The sequence below is a fragment of the Varanus komodoensis genome, unplaced genomic scaffold (assembly GCF_004798865.1).
Source record: "Varanus komodoensis strain SLA01 unplaced genomic scaffold, ASM479886v1 scaffold1, whole genome shotgun sequence".
NCBI lineage: Eukaryota > Metazoa > Chordata > Lepidosauria > Squamata > Varanidae > Varanus > Varanus komodoensis.
Genome location: NW_025335268.1, coordinates 133,900,955 through 133,920,874, shown reverse-complemented (window position 1 = coordinate 133,920,874; position 19,920 = coordinate 133,900,955). Strand labels below are relative to the sequence as shown.

Genomic DNA, 19,920 nt, shown 5'->3' with positions numbered 1-19,920 from the left:
TTGCTGACAGACTGGGGGTTGGGGAGAAATAGCCTCCACTGAAAATTGCTTCCCTATTCCAATTAAAGTATCTTGAGAAGTAGCCACATCTATATTATTTAGTGAGCTGCCTGTGCCAAGCTCTTTAAGTCTATATTTAAAGTAAATACTTCAAACTGAATAACAAGTAGCTAAAATATGGCATTTTAAAGAAGGAAAAGTTGCTATTTGAGCCTCCTATTCTATCTGCTCAAACCTAATCTGGGGCAGTGGGACACTGCCAAAACTCCAAACAGAAAGAATACAGGCTTGCTTGCGTATGTGGTTCTGTTCATGGCAACTGCATTCCTATGTCAGATTCTAGCACAGACTGTCAATAGCCTAGTGGTAATTACATAGAACATCTGAAACCAAAACATTCCAAAATTATTTTTGCTTTCAACATAGATGTAACACCAAGTTTCAAACAGCAACAAGAATTTGTGAAGTTCCACATGAGGGGCCTTGCTTTAAAAAACAACAACAATACAACATGAGTCAACCATTTCTCAGACAAGCAATTTTCATTTGATACATCTTTGCTACACTGAAATCAGGCACACATGAAATGTGAGAACAAACATTCTAAACTGTTCTATAACCTACCAACCCACCCATACTCCAAACACAGACACACACTGAACAGTCCTAAAGTTACTGGTAACACTTTTTAGCAAACTATTGCTGCTTCTAAGGAGAAGGCATATTTTAGTCCCTAACTACAGCTTTCTGCATAAACAGAAGACCAGATGGGCTGCATGCTTAATGATGGTATAAATGTGGCTAGGTTACAACAGCTTTCTATATACACACACACACACATATATACACATACACATATATGGCTAATGTTCAGATGTGTAAAACTGAGGCAATGCACTAGCACTGCCTTCTCTGACCTCCTTTGAAATGCAACTTCCAGCATTCATGTCTATTGGCCATTTGGCTGGGACTGATGCAAGCTGAAGCTCAAAACATCTTGCACTCATGTTGGAAAAGGCTGCTGTAGCCCACCTAACAAAAAATCTCACTCCCCTACACACTCATTCTCTGAAAAATTAACATTAAACAGTTTCCAGCTTTCTTTTGCAGCAAACCTTTACAAGTCAAACATGCAGCTGTTAAATATCTGCAATACCTTAACAGTCATAAACAGGGAAGGAAGGGAAAGGGACAGATAATCAAGTACAACATGCTGAAACTCATTTGAAAATAAAGATCTTTGCTGCCCATTGCAACATGGCACTTTTCTACATTTCTTGCAGTTTGATAGGCTCAGCTTCTGGCATTGTTCAGCAAGCTCTTGCAAACCCTACCAAGAGAAAACTTTTGAAAGACTCCAAAGAAGGGTTTGTTTTCTAGCAGACTTAAAGGACTGGCTTTCTTGCATAGAGCAAGGTTAGATTTGTTCAAGCAGCTGAATGAGGTAGGGATGAGGAATACAGAAGGAGGCTACAGGTCTTCAGGCTACATGAAAAAAGCATTACTTTTGAATGTTAAAAGAGGGGCCTATGAAATGTTACAAATCCATTAAAAATTAAGTTAGCAATGGCAGATGTAGAGAAAAGGTTCCCACACAAAGGCCTTTGCAAACAGAATTCCAACACAGGCATGCAGTTTTAAGCAATATTTAAGAAAGTGATGCCCCCACTGTATAACTTGGTACAGTCCATTCAAACAACTCATTCTGCTTCATTTATGAACTAGGCCTGGAAGCACAACAGATAAGAATAGATTCTGCATTGCCCTGCACCATGGGCATGGCTGCTAACTGAACCAAAGTACTGAGAACATTTCTTCAATTCCAAAATTGAGTTGTAAGTGTGGCAGCCCAAAACAAACTCAGCAAGGGTACCAACTCTTTCACCATGAATACAGAACATTTTCCAAACTGGTTGAAAGCTGTGAGTCCACTGATATAAATGGGCAGAGTGACTTTGACAGTCTACTCAAAACCTTTTGGAGGAAATTAATCAGGTACCCATCTTCAATGAAGAAAATGGGGTCCAAGAGAGAAAGGCTTCTTGTAGTTTGATACAGTAAGACACAAATCAGTTTCTACTTAAAAAATGGGGCTTTTGAACAGACAGTGAAATGTTTTGTTGCTAAAAAGCCGTTTTAATCCCATCACTGAATGTTGAGTCTTAAAAAAACAAAACAGGTAATTTTTACATGCTTTATGCTGAAATTCTTCAAGGGAGAAATTATTATAGGTAAATAACTTTAAAATACTAATGTCCCATCTTAAAGAGCTTACTCATTATTCTGACACCATCCTGTTATTTATATGCTCATCTATCTTGCACTGACCATGAGTTTCCAATAAGATAATGCTGACAATATACATGCACTATGTGGAACATCAGGGGCTAAAGAAGACAACCACTCTGTCATCCAACTCAAGTCTCTGAAATATTATGGCAAAATCAGCATTATAAACAGAGCTGTGCTGGGTAATACAATCATGTCCAATACCAATACAATCCAATACCAGTTGCTTCTGAAGGGGTCTTTTGACCTAGACCCTTCAAAGTTGCTATTTATATAACAAAGATTGCCAGCTTCCATCTGATCTCTATATTTTCTTAGCCAACACCCTTAGGAAGCTACCCATAGTACTAGCACTCAGTTCCCATATTATTACATTACTTTTATATCCCAACTTTCCAACTCTGGCAAGAAATTCAAGGTGGCTTACAAGGTTTTCCTGTTGTTTTATCCTCAAAACAAGTCTGTGAGGTAGGTTAGGCTAAGTGCCAGTGACTTGGCTGAAACTCATTCATTTACTCAGTTTCAGGGCCAACTGGCAAGTAGAACTCAACATTCTATCCAGTACACCAAACCAGCTCTCCTTCCACACCAAATTCCATCTCCATCACAATTTACAAGATCCTAACTGGCTTTGTCTACATTTTTAGAACTCTCACTAACATTTCCAAGCTCTTCATTCTTAACAGCAACTGTGTGAGTTGCTTCACAATTCAGGCTTCTCCTCCAGAGTGACAGCATTCCGCAAGACTATGTTTTGGAAGCTGATGTATGGAAGATTTCTTGTGTACACAGCCACATGCCATGCAAATTATTCCCTCCTTCTGAAATGGTCTTACCCATAAATCATACTTCAGTTAAACTAGGATGAAACTGAAGAGAAGAGAACACTTGGGCCTAACTGGAGGGACAGCATACACTTGCTAGGAAATCCCAAAAGAGTTAACATAACCACGTTTGCTTTTATGTAAGGAATGCTAAAAAAAAGGTCATTACCCAAGTTGTCAATGGCCCTATTCAAACATTTAAAGGCATGTATTCTCTACACATGAGGAGGAGAACAGGAATAAATATGCTGGATTTGCTCCTCTCCATCATTGTTCTTGTTGTCCTCCACATTTCCTGGGTAACTGTATGTAGCCTGTTGTCCTCCAAGAACCTTGGATACTCATAGTTTTAATGCCTAAAGAGAGAATCTCCAGGGATATAGCAGGTTCTCTGTTGTGCACCATCATCCTACACATTGAGAAGACAGTGAGAATGATCATGGAAGGAGCAAATTTAGTGCATGCATCGTTCATATGTAAACTCTATAGGCTTTGGATAGGCCTCAATAGTCTACTCAAATCCTTGGTGTTATTCTCAGCCTGCTTCTGGTGGGGCTTTTATTGTGCAAATGCCCTGTATCATTCATAGACTGCCTTCCATTGGTAGCAGGCTCTGTTTTCACATCTTTTTTTTTTTTAACCAGAAAAAAAATATGTTGAGGAGGAATGGATAGAAAAATGCATAATGCCTTTTGCTTGGTATCACTAAATGTCCTCTGTCTTGAAGCACCCTGGGAGACTGGACACAGACATCCACTTACCATGTAGGCACTGCTTTAAAGCATTCCCCTGGCAACTCTATTTTCACAGAGAGTCTGTTTTCATTTATTCCTCTTACAACCTACTAATTTGGGGACCTTCATTTTTAATCAGATAATCTCTGAAATGTCATTTTGGTACACCCTGGAGACCAACATGTTGTACGGAAAGGAGTATTCAATAATTGCTCCATTTCAGTCCTTCCACAAGGCAGTGTAACACTAGCTACCTTCTCACCTCCACATTCTGATTTCAGTGAACAGGCAGTATTCCATGTCACACTGTCAAGCGAGTAATGCAAATGTGTAGAATTCCAGTCAGCCGAGTGAACTGATGGGAAAGAAGGGATGAAGCGCGCCTTTTCTTTTTTGTGTCCTGCAGTGAAACTAAGCAGGCTGCCAGAAGACAGAGAAGCCCTTTCCGCAGTATACAGCAAAGGAATGCAGCACTGTCCCCCCCCCCCCACCCCTCCTGTCAGCTCTTAGCAGGTTTGTAGCAACATTTTTTCAATGCAAGCTGATGATTTCCGTGCATTTATTTACAAGGCTGAATTAAAACAAAACTCCTTCATCTTACATTGTAATGTATTATCTTTCCTGATAATTGCCAAACTGTACAAATCAGCATTTTTCTTCTTTGTATTTTGTATTTATTCCTTTCATTTTAAAAAGAATTTTTGACATATAATTAGCCAGGTATTGTTATCCTAAGCTACAGGGATGGAAAAAGTTTGAAACAGGGAAAAAAGAGGAAACATTATCAAGAAACTGCTATTACAAGCAATCATAACTGGTTGAAAGGCTTCCCACTTTGTCTGAGCTGCATAGGTACAAAAGGGTGCATTTCCCAAGAGTTCTTAATGTTAAAACCCTGTTTAACTATCATATCCAAAAACCATTCCTAGCCAAAGCAGCAGCTTTAACCCTCACTCTACCATATTATATCTTATTTCAAGTTCTAAAGCTGTAACATCTACATAAATATCATATAATGAATTTGTTTCAAAGGTCAAGTAAACATAACAGTACAATATACCCTAAAGACACAAAGGGTTTCAGCTGCAACTTAACAAATGCCTAGTCATGTAGAACATATTTCCCCCCTCAAGATCAGCTCTTCTCTATTAGTTTTATTCTTCTGCACTGTCTGTAATGAGAAGCCAAGAATTTTGAGATGTCATTAATTGTCCCTCCGATCCTCATCTCTTATGTTATACATACATACATACATGTATGCATGCATGCATGCATGCATTCCCCCAGAAATAGCTCAGGGCATCTTACAAAAACCTCCTTTCCATTTTATCCTCAGAACAACCCCGAGTAGATTAGTCTGAGTCAGACTCATCAAAAGTCTTCGAGCGAGCTTCATGGTCTTCCAAGATCAGATCCCAGTCCACAACTCACACTTTAGCTTCTCAAAAAGAGTAATCCAAAGATACATATTTCAAGCATTTTACACATTTCCCCTACACACACACAATTTACATAAGCATGCCACTCCAGTTACAAGAACACCTAGGTTAAGGTTGCATGCATAAATTATGAGCTCCAAGCCAGTGTTGACACAATGAGATGACAGTGTTCACAACCTGAATGAGGCACTTGGATAAAGATGTGACTATGCCAAATCCTTAAGAATGGCATTTAAAAGCTTCAACATAATTCAATCTAATGCAAGCATGATAACACATCTCACTAAGATGTGAGATGTCTATGAATTTAGATCCTACTTATTAGTGTATACAAAGAGAGAAATGCCACAGCATGCATAGTGTGCTCTCAAGTTACCACATTTATGAACACAGTTGAAATAGCCAGATAATTTTGTGAGGATAATTCAATTTAGACCCCACTTATCTCAAGTCTTCAAGTCAACAGGGGATGGAGTGGTACAAAGGCCTATCTCTGAAGCCTCTGTTCTTCAATTGTGACACATTATCAAAGCAGTGTCAATGAGGCAAAAAATTACTACTACAAGCAGCATGAGCACCAGAAGTGCTTCAAGAAAATGTAAAAAAAAAAGGCTATCATAAAGGCCCTGTGATGATATGCCTTTGTTTCTGTGTGCTGCTTTAAAACCAAGAATCTCAAAGTAATTTATAAACTATTGCTTTAAAATGCACTTTGTTAGAAAAGTACATTAAAATTACATGACAGTTAATAAAGCACTACTGAAGGGTTGCTTTATTATGTTGAATGATTTTCACATTTTCTTCACTAAAATAATTTAACGGAGATTTCTTTTAATAAATGGTAGTCCAGATGTACCTAGAAGCAACAAAAATATTGCTGCCACAGCATTTGGAACAACTGTACCCTACCTTAGTCAGTTTAGCTAACAGGTTATAGTCACAGGTATGTAATGCAAGCTTTCACACCAAAATACCACACACAGTGATGCAAAGCCAGAAGTGTTTCTCCAAATTTTAGAGGAGAATTGAAACTACCAAGTGATTAGGAGTTGATTTGCTGATCCCTTGAGCCTGAAAAGCAGAACTACATTGCAGAACCTTTTCAAATATGTTCAGTAAATTTTTGAGAACAGATGATTTGGCATTTTGCTTCTTTACTGGAAAAAAATACATCAAATTTTCCATAAGCATTGAATTTTCTATAAGTATCTTGCAAGTTCAGAACATAACACTGATAATTAAATTTATGAATGAATAGTTATACACAGCTGTATTTCAAACAAAATTTGCATAGTCCATGTCTCCTATCTGAAAAAAGTCAGTTTGATAAAAATTGGATTCTATCCACATAGAAGATGGTACATATAGGATGGGTTAATTCATTATCACCCAGATCAATTTAAATCATCGATTTCAATCAAGTTCTCCATGATCAAACTCACATATTTCCTGAACAAGCATGCATACTACTGATTGCTGAAACAAAACACAGCTGAAAGTCTTCAATGATGCAGCCCACAACAGAATTCTTTCTGCTTAGAGACAAACATATTTCTTCTTTACTCTTTGTAAACATGTAAAAATATTAACCAAGATCACTTACTTGACTGGCTAAGACTGCAATCATATACACACTTCTCTGAAAATGAACAAAGTAAGCTTTACAGCAAGACAGCTCTTCTCACTCCAGTACCATATATCCAATGGCATGCTACTTGTGAAAGTTCTGTGACATCCTACTATTGGCAACCAGTCTCCCATTAATATGTTTAAATCTGTCTAAACTACTAGTCATCACATGATTGTGACAGCAATTCCATGATTAATTAGAAAGGATATACATGGATAAGCCACACTCCCTCAATGCCCATCTGAAGTGTGCTGGTAAGATGTGCACAAGGAGAGCTCCTATACATGAGAATGACCCTGGAGAATCAAGGTTCCTCCTTGCATATAACTCTCTTCACATAAATCCATATAGCCAAAGAACTCCCTCTGATGAACACCAAATGGATGTTTCTGGTGATGATGCATAATGATGGTAGGGAACTAGATTAATCTAAGTTGCCACACAGCCTACTCTGCATATTCATAATTATGCTAGGCTGCCGTGTCTGTCCAGAATCAACTGCCAGTACATTTCATTTGGGTGACTCTTTTTTTAGTACTCACTGCTCTCTTTACTCATGCATAATATCCTATTATGTCCACACTGAGCTTATCTTCTGAATGAAAAGGCCTCAAATGCTTTCCGCACAGGGAAGAAGTTTCCAATGCTTGATCATATTGGTTGCCCATTCTGCACATTTTCCAGAATTTGATATGGTGTCCAGATATTCACAGTATTCCAAGTGTGATGAAATGACAGATATTAATAAAGACATACTGATACTAGCCATTCATTTTAAGTCTCTTTCCCAATAAGCCACGGGTCTCAAACTCAACTTACCTAGAGGCCGCTGGAAGTAGAGTCTGGGTGAGGCTGGGCCGCATCAAGTATTCCACCCCCGCAGTGGTGGTGGGCCGCTCATCCCGCAGCTGGCCCGGGCGCCGCCGGCACAGGGCCCCTCCCCCATGCCCCGCCCATCCCAACAATTGGCCCGCAGGCCGCGAGTTTCAGACCCCTGCAATAAACCCTACCATGGAAGTTGCTTCCCACCTCCCTCCAAAAATACCATACACAAAACAGATGTTTTCATTGAACCATCCATCCTAACCCCAAGAACATTCCTTGTTAGTCACACCAAGTTCAGACCCCACTGGTTTAATACATGATCTCAGAATCCACCTTCCTCCAATACATGTAACATTTTACTTACTTGCAGAGCTGGACTGGGACTCAGATAATCTGGATTTTAGTCCCAGCTTGGTCATGATGACGACTTTGAGCCAGTTAGCATAACCCAGATGTCCCTAAAATAGTGTCCACAGAGACATCTAGTGGCACCCATGAAGTTCTCTCCTCCTTACTCACTTTAAACATGTTTTTAAAAAACCTTGGAAAATATTATTGTAGTACTAATTCTCTCTTTCCTCTAGGCTCATTCTTTTTCTCCTCTTCTCCTCACCATTTTTTCTTCTCTTCCAGCTTCTAACCTTCTCTTTCTCTCCCCCTAATAAATACAGCTCTTTAGGTCAATTCTGATAAGCCAAAGCTTCATGGCAGCCATTATATGACTAGCCACATCCACCATAGGAGCCATTTTGTGGTATGCCCACAACAGTTTCTCAAATACCTAGATGTGCCTATGCATTCACAAAGGTTGAGGAGCTCCAGTATGTTCTACCTCACTCAATTGCTGTGAGGATGAAATGGAAAGAAGGATAATGTAAGTTACTTTGGTTTTCTAAAAAGAAAAAAACTGGAATAGAAATTTAATAATGGATAAATATAGAAGTAAAGGGATCTCCTGTAATTTTTCTTATGCTCCCTATAGATACAATTCTACATTTCATGAACACATTACATTACATTTAAACAACAGTTCCTAAAGGTTTGCCACTTGCTGTACTCTAACAGGATCTGCACCAAAATTAGATTTTAATACATCACACATATTGAGACTTAGCTACTTCACACAAACTGCAATTTCAGATATTATAAGTCCTTTGTCATTTTCTAAGTAAGTTGTATCCTGTGACACACATTTACTAGACCAAATGTAATTTTATACTGTATTTTTTTTCCAGGGAATGACCACAGGAAGTAAAGCTACTGATGTGGTTCTAAAGTAGTTTATACTAGCAAAACATAATTTACATTACCAGTTACACTTCACTGGATTCTGTCCTATATTTGTCCTGCCTTCTTTCTGTATCTATCTTTCAAGGACCCAAAAATATCCAGAACAATAACTTAGCCTAATTGTAATCTTGCAAGGTAGGTGATGTCAAGAAAGTGCGACATCCAAAATGTACTGGAAAGCTGCATTGTTACAAGATAACCGGAATAACAGGCAAGTTTGGCCTTGGAGTACAAAATGAAGCAGGGCAAAAGCTGGCAGAATTTTGTCAAGGGAATTTTGAGAATTTTGTCAATTTTGCCTTCTTCAATGAACAGTGCAAAGAAATGGAAGAAAACAATAGAATAGGGAGGACCAGAGATCTCTTCAAGAAAATTGGAGATATGAAGGGAACGTTTCATGCAAAGATAGGCATGATAAAGGACCAAAACGGCAGGGACCTAACAGAGGCAGAAGAGATTAAGAAGAGGTGGCAAGATTACACAGAAGAACTATACAAGAAAGATCTTAACATGGGGTGGTCACTGACCTCGAGCCAGACATCCTGGAATGTGAAGTCAAATGGGCCTTAGGAAGTCTGAGCAACAACAAAGCTAGTGGAGGTGACAGTATTCCAGCTCAGCTATTCAAAATCCTGAAAGACGATGCAGTAAAAGTGCTGCACTCAATATGCCAGCAAATTTGGAAAACACAACAGTTGCCACAGGATGGGAAAAGGTCAGTCTACATTCCAATTCCAAAGAAGGGCAATGCCAAAGAATGTTCAAACTACTGCACCATTGCACTCATTTCACAAGCTAGCAAAGTGATGCTCAAAATTCTACAAGCTAGGCTCTAGCAGTATATGGACCGAGAACTACCAGAAGTACAGGCAGGATTTCAAAGAGGCAGAGGAACTAAAGATCAAATTGCCACTATACGCTGGATCATGGAGAAAGCTAGGGAGTTCCAGAAAAACATCTACTTCTGCTTCATTGACTATGTTAAAGCCTTTGATTGTGTGGATCACAACAAATTGTGGCAAGTTCTTAAAGAGATGGGAGTACCAGACCATCTTATTTGTCTCTTGAGAAACCTGTATATGGGTCAAGAAGCAACAGTGAGAACTGGACATAGCACCACTGATTGGTTCCAAATTGGGAAAGCGGTACAGCAAGGCTGTATATTGCCACCCTACCTTATATGCAGAGCACATCATGTGAAAGGCTGGGCTAGATGACTCATAAATTGGAATTAAGATTGCTGGGAGAAACATCATCAACCTCGGATATGCAGATGATATCACTCTAATGGCAGAAAGTGAAGAGGAACTAAAGAGCCTCTTGATGTGGGTGAAAGAGGAGAGTGCAAAAGTTGGCTTGAAACTCAACATTAAGAAAACTAAGATCATGGCATCCGGTCCTCTCACTTCCTGGCAAATAGAGGGGGAAGAAATGGATGCAGTGACAGATTTTATTTTTCTGGGCTCCAAGATCACCGCAGACGGGGACTGCAGCCAAGAAATTAAAAGGCGCTTGCTCCTTGGGAGGAAAGCTATGGCAAATCTAGACAGCATACCAAAAACCAGAGACAACACCCTGCCAACAAAAGTGCATATAGTCAAGGCTATGGTTTTCCCAGTTGCAATGCATGGCTGTGAAAGCTGGACCATAAGGAAGGCTGAGCACCAAAGAATTGAGACCTTTGAATTGTGGTGCTGGAGGAGACTCCTGAGAGTCCCTTGGACTGCAAGGAGATCAAACCAGTCAGTCCTAGAGGAGATCAACCCTGACTGCTCTTTAGAAGGCTGGATACTGAAGATGAAACTCAAATACTCTGGCCACCTAATGAGAAGGAAGGACTTCCTGGAGAAGAACCTAATGCTGGGAACAAATGACGGCAAAAGAAGTGAACAGCAGAGGATGAGATGGCTAGATGGAGTCACTGAAGCAGTTGGTGTGAGCTTAGGTGGACTCCGATGGTGGAGGACAGGAGAGCATGGAGGAATGTTTTCCACGGGGTCACAATGGGTCGGACATGACTTTGCTAAAGAACAACAACAAATACTTATACTGATAGTGTACACTTATATTGTAAGAACAAATAATACTTTTTGAACTAGTAAAGGTGATAGTTTCAACATGTTCACTGTAGAACAGTGAACCATTACACAGTCTATGACCAGATGCAACACTGTCAAGAGGGACAAGGCTTTTAGAATTTTAAACCAATAAAACAGGTATACTTAACTTACTAAATTCCACTTGGAAAGGGGAATTGTGAGAATAGCAAGCACTCTGAATCAAGTCCAGAAAAAAAAAACCCTTAAAGGGCAATGAGGAGCAGAAAGGGGAGAATAGAGGAGTATAACTATTTGTTTTTACTTTTTATAGGTTTCCACTTTACAAATGCTACAGATACCAGGCTTAAACACATTCTATTATGTCCAGCTACTGGAAGTTACTATACTGAGTAACAGGCTTGTGCCTTGCTGCCTGCACACTCAAGTTCTCTCGCTATACACAGAAATCCAAAATGTGGAGACTTCCGTAAGAGCCTTGTTCTTCAATATTGATGGCACAATGAATTTCCAGGGCTAAAAGCTAGCTGAAGAAGTTGTTGCAGAGGATGAAAACAATAGTTTCAATAATACAAGAGATCGCCACAAGGAGCAATAAAGGGAGCGCTTCATGTTTTTCTTTAAGATAATTAGTTGTGTCAAACATGTAACATTAAAGTGAGGCCCAAATGAAAAGCCATCTTTATGCCAACCTGCACTTATGTCAAATAGTTTGGAAAGGAAAATTACAGTGATGCTAACACCCCAACTTGACAGTCTTCATTTCAATGTACATGCTATGCCAGCCAATCTAACAGCTGTATAACGCAGCTTCTTTCAAGAGGTGCTAAATAAGATACTTGTAAGCTCAGAATGCCTGACAAACACAGGACGTTTCCTCTCACAGCTGGGTTTCAGAGTTTCTTTCATCTACTGCCACCATGCAAGCCATACTAAGGAAACAGAGACATTTGCCAGAAGAGGTAGAAGCTCCTTAGAACCTTTGGGTACATCCTGACTAGGCGACAATGCAGATTGCAATCATGTCTACTTTCACAGGTCTGCCTGAAAGTGCATCAGTTTTTAAGTCGAGAACATGAGAACATGAGAAAGGCGGAAAAGCTGTTCCAAATGTAGAAGAATGTACAGGCTGAAATACATGTAAATTTTGCTGCTCTGTCGCAACAGCTTAGCATATTCTCTGGCTATGCCATAATTATATAAAACCTTTATATAAAACTTGCCTTAATCTTAGCTCATCTCCCACATTGGCTTTCTTGACTATTCCCAGATTCTAGTTGATTTCTCCATCCTTTACCCTAGCTCACAGCTGGCCCCAAAAGCTGCCCTATGTCAGGGCAGAAAGTGAAAGGATGGACTTTTTCCTATTCAAAAAGTCCATCATACAGAAGGGAAGTCATGTTAGATGTCAGCATTAGGATCTTAGATGAGATTGCTATAGTTATTACACTTTTGCAATAAACACAAATAGTTCTCAGTTGCTAGGGTATACCCAAAAAGGGTGGGGTAGGGGATTTCTGGATGTGATTTCATCTTCTGCTCTGTTTCCTAAGAAGGAAACTGTACAGATTCAGTACTGGTTTAGCTTGCAATCCATGGGGATTTCAGAAATCCAGGGACCTTCCCTACAGATCTACATCTGGGTAATTTTAGAAGCAGTCAGCTATCAGAAACTGTATGGTTTACCAGAACTGTGCTGCCTTCCATTTTATTAAGTAGTAAGAAACAGTTTACTTTATTCATTCCAACAAAAGATAAACAAGTGGGATCTGAATTCTCCATTATGTTAAACCCTTTACAAACAAGTAAATGCTGTACTACTTTATGATATCCTCTATAGTACCAAACAACTGCCATCAATTGCACTATCCTACGTGCCATGAAGCATGCAAGAAAGATGCAAGTTACATTACCAGATTAAAAACAACAAGGCTCATTCCTCCAAACCTCCAATCTTGGTTTAGGCTATGGGAATTCGTGTATTAACCTTCCAGAAGAATTTGACTCTGTATGCAAACAGAAATCAATAGTTGCAAGATAACTTAGTACTGAAAAAAAGATTAGAAAGTAACTTCTCCCTTGTCCCATGATTGAATCAAGTTGGCTATCATACACACTATAAAGATAACCAGGTGCTGGCTTCAACTTTCAAAGCTTCAAATGTTTTGAGGCTGGCTTGCCAGAAGGACCATCCCCTCCCATAAGGTCATATCTTCTTTAGGTGCCTTCAGCAACCCTTCTCCAGATGCCATCACTAAATGCAGCTAAGCAGGAAGCTACTTAAGAAAGGGCCTTTTCAGCTCTGGCTCTCTCCAAATGAAAGCCATTCTCTAAAAGCCTCAACTGGCATCTACACTGTAATATTTTCAAAGCAGGTGAAGATACTCTTATTTTCTATAGCATTTCAGCTCATCATTTTTTTCCCTTTACAATCTGTTATTGTGTTTTCAGATCTTTATACATCTGCTTATTTTTACTTTTACTGTAGCTTTAACACTGAAAAGTACATTCTATTTTATCAAATACTTGAATTTTGTGTTTTTAATTGTTGTGAACTGTCTAGAGAGTTTTCATGATCAGGTGACAGAATATAATTCACAGTTTACATGACAGTTACATGAACTCACGTACATCTCTACAGCTGAACAATTCAGATTAACAACATAAAAATGAAAAACTATGACATGTTACATAGATCAGTATTTGCCTTTCAATCTTCCAATTAGGGCTACTACATTTTATTTCAAGCTCATGATCCATGTTAATAATTCACAGTTCATGAACCCCTTATTCCAGAGTAACACAGTTCCACAGCATTCTTTAAAACATATGATTTTTGAAAGATTCCTCATCTCTGAAATTCTGTTCTCTCCCACTGAAAGCAAAGGAACTACTGTTGTATTGAGTGAACTGTGTGCTTTCTAAATTCAACATGCCACACAGTATTAAGCAAAAACAGAAAGAATTTCATAACTTTGTTCGCTACAACTGCCAAGTCGTCATAAGGATCCTTAAATCATAAAGGTAGGTTTAAGGATGCAAAATACACACTTCAGTCCAGACAAAATCATATGCATGTTTTGACAGGGAAAGCCTGGCAATACCCAGCATGCCCCAGCCATTACAGGAATACTGGGAACTATGGAACTTTTTTTCTGTCTAAACAAGCATAGAATTGCGCCTTTAGGCATTTTGCTGCAGCCATAGTCACAAGCTGGGGGCCCAGCTACAGCTCAAACACAGATTCTACAGCTCAGAACTAAGCAAGTCATTCAGAAATTATTTTATACCAACAGTCATTTCCAAAGGTTCAGTCAAACCTGTGCACACTAAAGTCCCAGAGCTACCAAAATTTCCACTTTATGCCAACAATGGTATGGGAGGGAACATGAAATCTATAGCATTTGGCACGTCAGGGACACCCTTGTTCAATATGGTAGTTCAACTGCAAACTACTTCTGATTATCTTTATGCAACTGCTTCAAATAAAGCAGTACACAAAACTAAATACCCTGCATTAATGCACTCAGCCCCAATAGCATTGATGAAATCTAAGCTGTGGCTATCAACCATTGTTGTGGTTGTTGTTAGTCGCGAAGTCATGTCCGACCAATCACGACCCCATGGACAACATTCCTCCAGGCCTTCCTGTCCTCCACCATCTCCCGGAGTCCACCCAAGCTCAACCATACATCCACATATAAACATGCATAATGCCAGGAGATGCCTTAAGTTGTAATAAAAAAGAACGTTTTGCTTTATTTTCACCCTGCAGAAGTTTTGCAACCTGGACATCCAACTAAAACTTACCCAAAACATATGGTTCTGGGCCTAATCTTGCCTTTCATAATACTCTGTAGCTGTTTAAACACTACAAGACCTTATACTGCTTCCATTATTATATTGATTCTCAGGGTAATCTAACAGTTTTCATTGGGAGGAGAGAAAATATGTGAGCCACACTTGAACAGTCAAAATACCATGCAACTATTAAGAGGAAAAAAACATGCTGAATTCTGAAGCCTTATGGTTTTTCCAAGTAACAAAAAGTTGTTTTGCAAAAGTGTCAAGCTTTGATTTTATATATATAGTGAATGAAAATAGATTTGTTTATACACTCTGCAGAACACAGGACTTCCTGTTTCAGCTGAACTCCACCTTAAAAACTACACACATTCTCCTGTTAGGTTATGCAGCCAGTAGTTCACCAATTGCAAAGAAAAACTCTTCAGACTTCCCATGCAACATCTGAACTGAATCAGTCCAAAGTCTGGACCCCCGTAATGAACTATTTTATTGCTGAGCATGGCAACATTTGTTGCCATGAATATCCTACTGAAAACATTAAACAAAACACTAAACATTTCCACTGCAACAGGCCTCACAGACTCAACATTCTCAGTGCCACCCTAACTGTATCACAATTATGTCAGCAACAGTGCAGTATTCCCCATTGTTTTGGCAAAGTTTAGATACTTAAGAGTATAATCCACTCAGCACCTCTCCTGAATAAGTCCCATAAAGCTGCACAAGACACTTGTGTTTTTGCAGTACATTCCATTTATTTCAATAAAATTTGCACTGGAGAATCTTCTAGTATTTTTGATATTTTAGGGTAATACAGCTTTGGTCCTTTCTGTGTTCATCGTACTTCCATGCACACAGGAGGGAGCTGAAGTCCTCTTTTCCATTTGCTACAGTTGCCCCACTTTGAGAAATGGTCTTTTGAAGGGAACTGTGGGGTGCGGAAGAAAAGGTATTGCAGAAAATCCAGCTCATATTCCAATTCAAATCCTGCATTAAATAGTGTAAAATTATTTTTAAATCATTGCATGCACAGCATATTCAGAAGAAACCCTGAGAAATCTAGCCAACTGCTGCCTCAGTCAAACCAAATACCTTGTGACTAGTAAATTTCATGTCAGCTTCAATTTCCTAATCCTTCCTACAACATGGCAACATCAGTAACATAAATATCTTGAATTTGAAGAGTATTTTTATTTCAGTTGTAAATATATATCTGCACACACTGCAGAATTCAATAAAAATAAGCTACAGTTTTTTCTTATTAAAAACAAAAATTTCCAGTTATTTCATGACATATTCTCACTGATGTTTCTGCTTTGATTTTAGACCTTGGCGCATGGAGATTTTCCACAGCCTTTCTAGCAAAGTATCAGCTAAGGGTGCATGTGATTATTACTGGTACAAATAAGCTATTTTGAAAGTGTGACTGTCATAATATAATACAGCCATTGCCTGATATACATGAGATGTTTAGACATTGTGTAATTGAAGTATGATACATACTAAAAATTGTCTATGTGCCTAAATTATCTAAGAGAACCTAAAGGTAACACCTTTAAGATATACACACACCATATTTCAATTACCACCAAGGACTCTTTAAATGCATGAGTCTTGGATGACAAAAAGACATTGCTTCAGAAGGAGGTAATGTACACATATGGATTACTTTCAGCACCCCCATGTTAAAATAGGCCCTAAGTGTAGACAACATGAGTAAACCGCCCCGAGGCTCATGAGAATGGGGCGGCATACAAGTTTCCCAAATAAATAAATAAATAAATAAATAAATAAATAAATAAATACTCTTCCTCCCCTCACCCCACTAACACATTGCAAATAGTTACAATCTCTCCAAAAAGGGAAATACCATATACTATTTCAAAATAGGAAGTGCTAAAGACCAATAGCTGTACAATGAAAGGACACTGTGCTTCCCCTGCCCCAAAACCTCCCTCCCAAAAAAATGTCTCCCTGCAGAAGCCCAGGGATATAGCTTGTTATATAGCTTGTTATATAGCTATATAGCTGATATAGCTCTCAGCTTAACAATTCAATAACAATGCCAGGTTCAGCGGTTCCTGATAACTTTAAAAGTGATATGCATTTTAGTGCAGTTTGCAAGTTGTCTCAGTTTCCCCATTTGCCTTCCAATTTACCCTCAAGTTTCAGCAGTACAAGGAAAGGAGGGTCTGTGAAAAGGAAGTACTCACATACCCAACTTAGCCAATGAAAAATTCATCTCTCTGCAGTCATAAAATATCCACTTTCATAAACCACACAATGCTGCTGCTTCTTTTTTGTTTGACAAATGAAGAACCTCTCAAAATTGCTCACCTTCACTTGGATACTAAGTCTGGGGGCCTTTTAAGTATAAGAGCGACAATACAAAGGCCCCAGAGCCACAGCTGACTGGCCAGTCCATGCGGTCATAACAAGAGCTCCTACTGTGGGGAGAATCCCTCTTAACCAGTAATGAAAGCAGCAGTTCACATTCCTGGAAATCACTAATTCCAAACCTGGACCATTTATGTTCACTGTATATATGAATCGCCTTATGGAAAAGGTCACCCTTGTACACCTATTGGATAATGCTATGACAGCAATAGAAGGCACCCCAACTTCCTCCAAGCACCATTTTAAATCTGCTGCTCTGTCATAAAGAAATTTCTATTGATGTTTATGCTCTTTTTAAATTCAGAAATGCAGCTTCCACCCCCTTGTAGTCTCCAAATGCAAGCTTACTACAAAGGTTAAAAACAGAAGAAAAGTCCCACTGTGAGAAAAATAGAGCTAGAGTAAAAGGACACTGTCACTTCAAAGAGAGGGCCGTTCATTTGGAAGTCAAAAGATGTCCGGATTTCTGGGCCCTTAGAAGAACAGAACAGAAGAGGAAACCAACTTCTCTTTTCCAGAATAGAAGAGGGAACCTACTTCAGGGCAGGTATGGCAAGAGAGTGGAAGCCGCAGATGAATCTGCACGTGGCATGGAGAAACCAAGCTTCCAGAAAACTTTCCACACTCAAAATAGAGAAGTGCAGGCTCTCTGATGCCCATTCCCCCACCCTAGCAGCCTGTTGTATGGGAAATTCTTTATTTTACTACCCCATTATTAGCACAAAGAAAAAGTAGAGGTTTAAGGGGAGAGGAAGGACAGTCTACTCCAGAAACAATGCAAATCTCTAATCTTCAGGACACTGCAAGCCAATAATTCCAACATGAAAGGTAAAGCCCCTATCCTGGCATTGAGGCAACTTTGTGGAAGGTTTGCCAAGCTGTCAGAAATATATATCAGAGACGCAAATAGACACAAATTCTGTACTTGGAATCAGAGCACACCCTAGGCAGGATTAAGATTCTAAACCCCCTAATATTACTATTTTCAGGTAACATTATCCTACATCACAAAGGTACATTGAAAAGAAGCAACCACCATGCCAGTGCCTACCAGATGGTTACAAAAGTCTGGCTCCTGCCACCTAGGATGCACTCCTCAAAGAAGCAAAACCCAAAGGATCTGTTTTAAGAGGCAGCAAGAGTCCCAGTTGCCCATAAAAGCATACCCCAGTTTATGCAGTCCTCTTGAAGGAAACGACCCCTTTCAACAGTTCTGCATACACCTATATATCACCGAAGGATGGGAGGAGTGGACTTCGGCAGGGAATGTGAAGATGCAGTGGTTACATCCTCCAGCTCCTGCTTTTCACTGACAAGCGAAAAGAGCAGCTCCAAAAGAAGGACCTTTTAGAGAGCGAGCTCTAAGCAGTGGGGTGGGGGTCAAAGGCAGAAACTGCGGGTCTGCACTGTCAAATCGAATCCAACCCAGACCTTTGAGCTCTCTTTCCCTGCCTTCCCCCGCCACAACACAAAATCTGGGAGTCCGACTCTTTGAACCCCTTCCTCAACGCTTCCTCTTCATCACCCATGGGTGATGGTCAAGACCGCCACTGCAAATCCGCTCCCCTCCCCCACCCTCCCCGCCACGAAACATGCATGCATTACATACACTCCGGCCAGCCACTTTTCTGGCCTGGCTCCAGCCTGGCTGTCAGTGCGTCTCCCTCGGGAGTCCTCCTTTTTCCTGGTGGGGTGCACGGAAGAGCTGCCCACCTGGTCGCCTGCTGCCCTCCCTTTGGACTTGGGAGCGCAGCGGAGCGGGGGGGAGGGATACGGCGATCCAACCGCCCGCTCTGGAGGGAGAACACCCTGCCTGACCCCTCCCTCCCGGGCCCTGCGCCAAGGGGAAGCAGCAGGGCCCCTCGGCCTGGCTGCGAGAGGGAGGCGATTGGGCCCCGCACTGGGCCGGGAAGGGCGACGGCGAGCAAGCCGCCGCCGCCGCCGCGCCCTTCCTGCTGCCACACTCACCCCGTCGTTGCCGCTGCCTGCCGGGGCGAGCCGAGCCGCCGGCCCGCTTCCTTCCTCCGGCTCTTCAGCGGCGGCTTGTCTCTCCTGTCTTTGCTGCTCCGGCTTGGCGGAGGCTCCAGTCGGCGGCTGAAGCAGTTCGTCCGCTCCGCCCCTCTTTCCTTGCCCTCCTCCTCCTCCTCCCTCCTGAGTTTGGGGAAGGGCAGCCGAGCCAACGGGGCGGAGCGAAAGGACGACAGGAGAAGGGGCGGAGCAGCGCGGTAAGTCCGGGAAGCCCGGGCGGAGCGAAGGCGGGCGGGTCGGTCGGTCGGTCGGCCGGCCGGCCCGCGGTGAAGACTGCGCCTCTGCTTTTTGACTATAAAAGGCTGATGGGGTACCTTTTTATTCATAGTCAAGGTGGGCCCGTTAAACGCGCACGCAAGTTTGCATTTTGTTTGGGGTGTGTATTTATTCAAATTATATATAATCCCTCTCTATGTAACAGCAAATGATTTTGAAAGTGCGTTTAACTAGAGCCACTTTTTTTTAATGAAAAGCAGCTGTTGTGACTAGGAGAGGTAGCCGTCTAACCACCGCAATCTCTCCGTCCTGCAGCAGCGCTGGAGATGTCTGGACTGGAAGACATCCGTCATGAACCTCACTCACAGCATCCACCACGTAGGT

At 40.7% G+C, this 19,920-nt stretch overlaps 1 protein-coding gene across 3 annotated transcripts in view; it reads right to left on the bottom strand.

Annotated features, from left to right (window-relative positions):
* The window catches only part of RAP1A (RAP1A, member of RAS oncogene family), a 106,777-nt gene extending 87,388 nt beyond the window's left edge, over positions 1-19,389 (bottom strand). Inside the window, exon 1 of one of the 3 annotated variants that reach the window (XM_044447136.1) lies at positions 19,261-19,389. The gene's annotated coding sequence lies outside the window, so the exon portion shown is untranslated. Of the gene's footprint in view, positions 1-3,874; positions 4,220-18,901; positions 19,026-19,260 lie in introns of those variants that run through there. The other 2 variants (XM_044447147.1, XM_044447162.1) reach the window with 2 other exon arrangements.
* Positions 19,390-19,920: the final 531 nt, after the last annotated feature.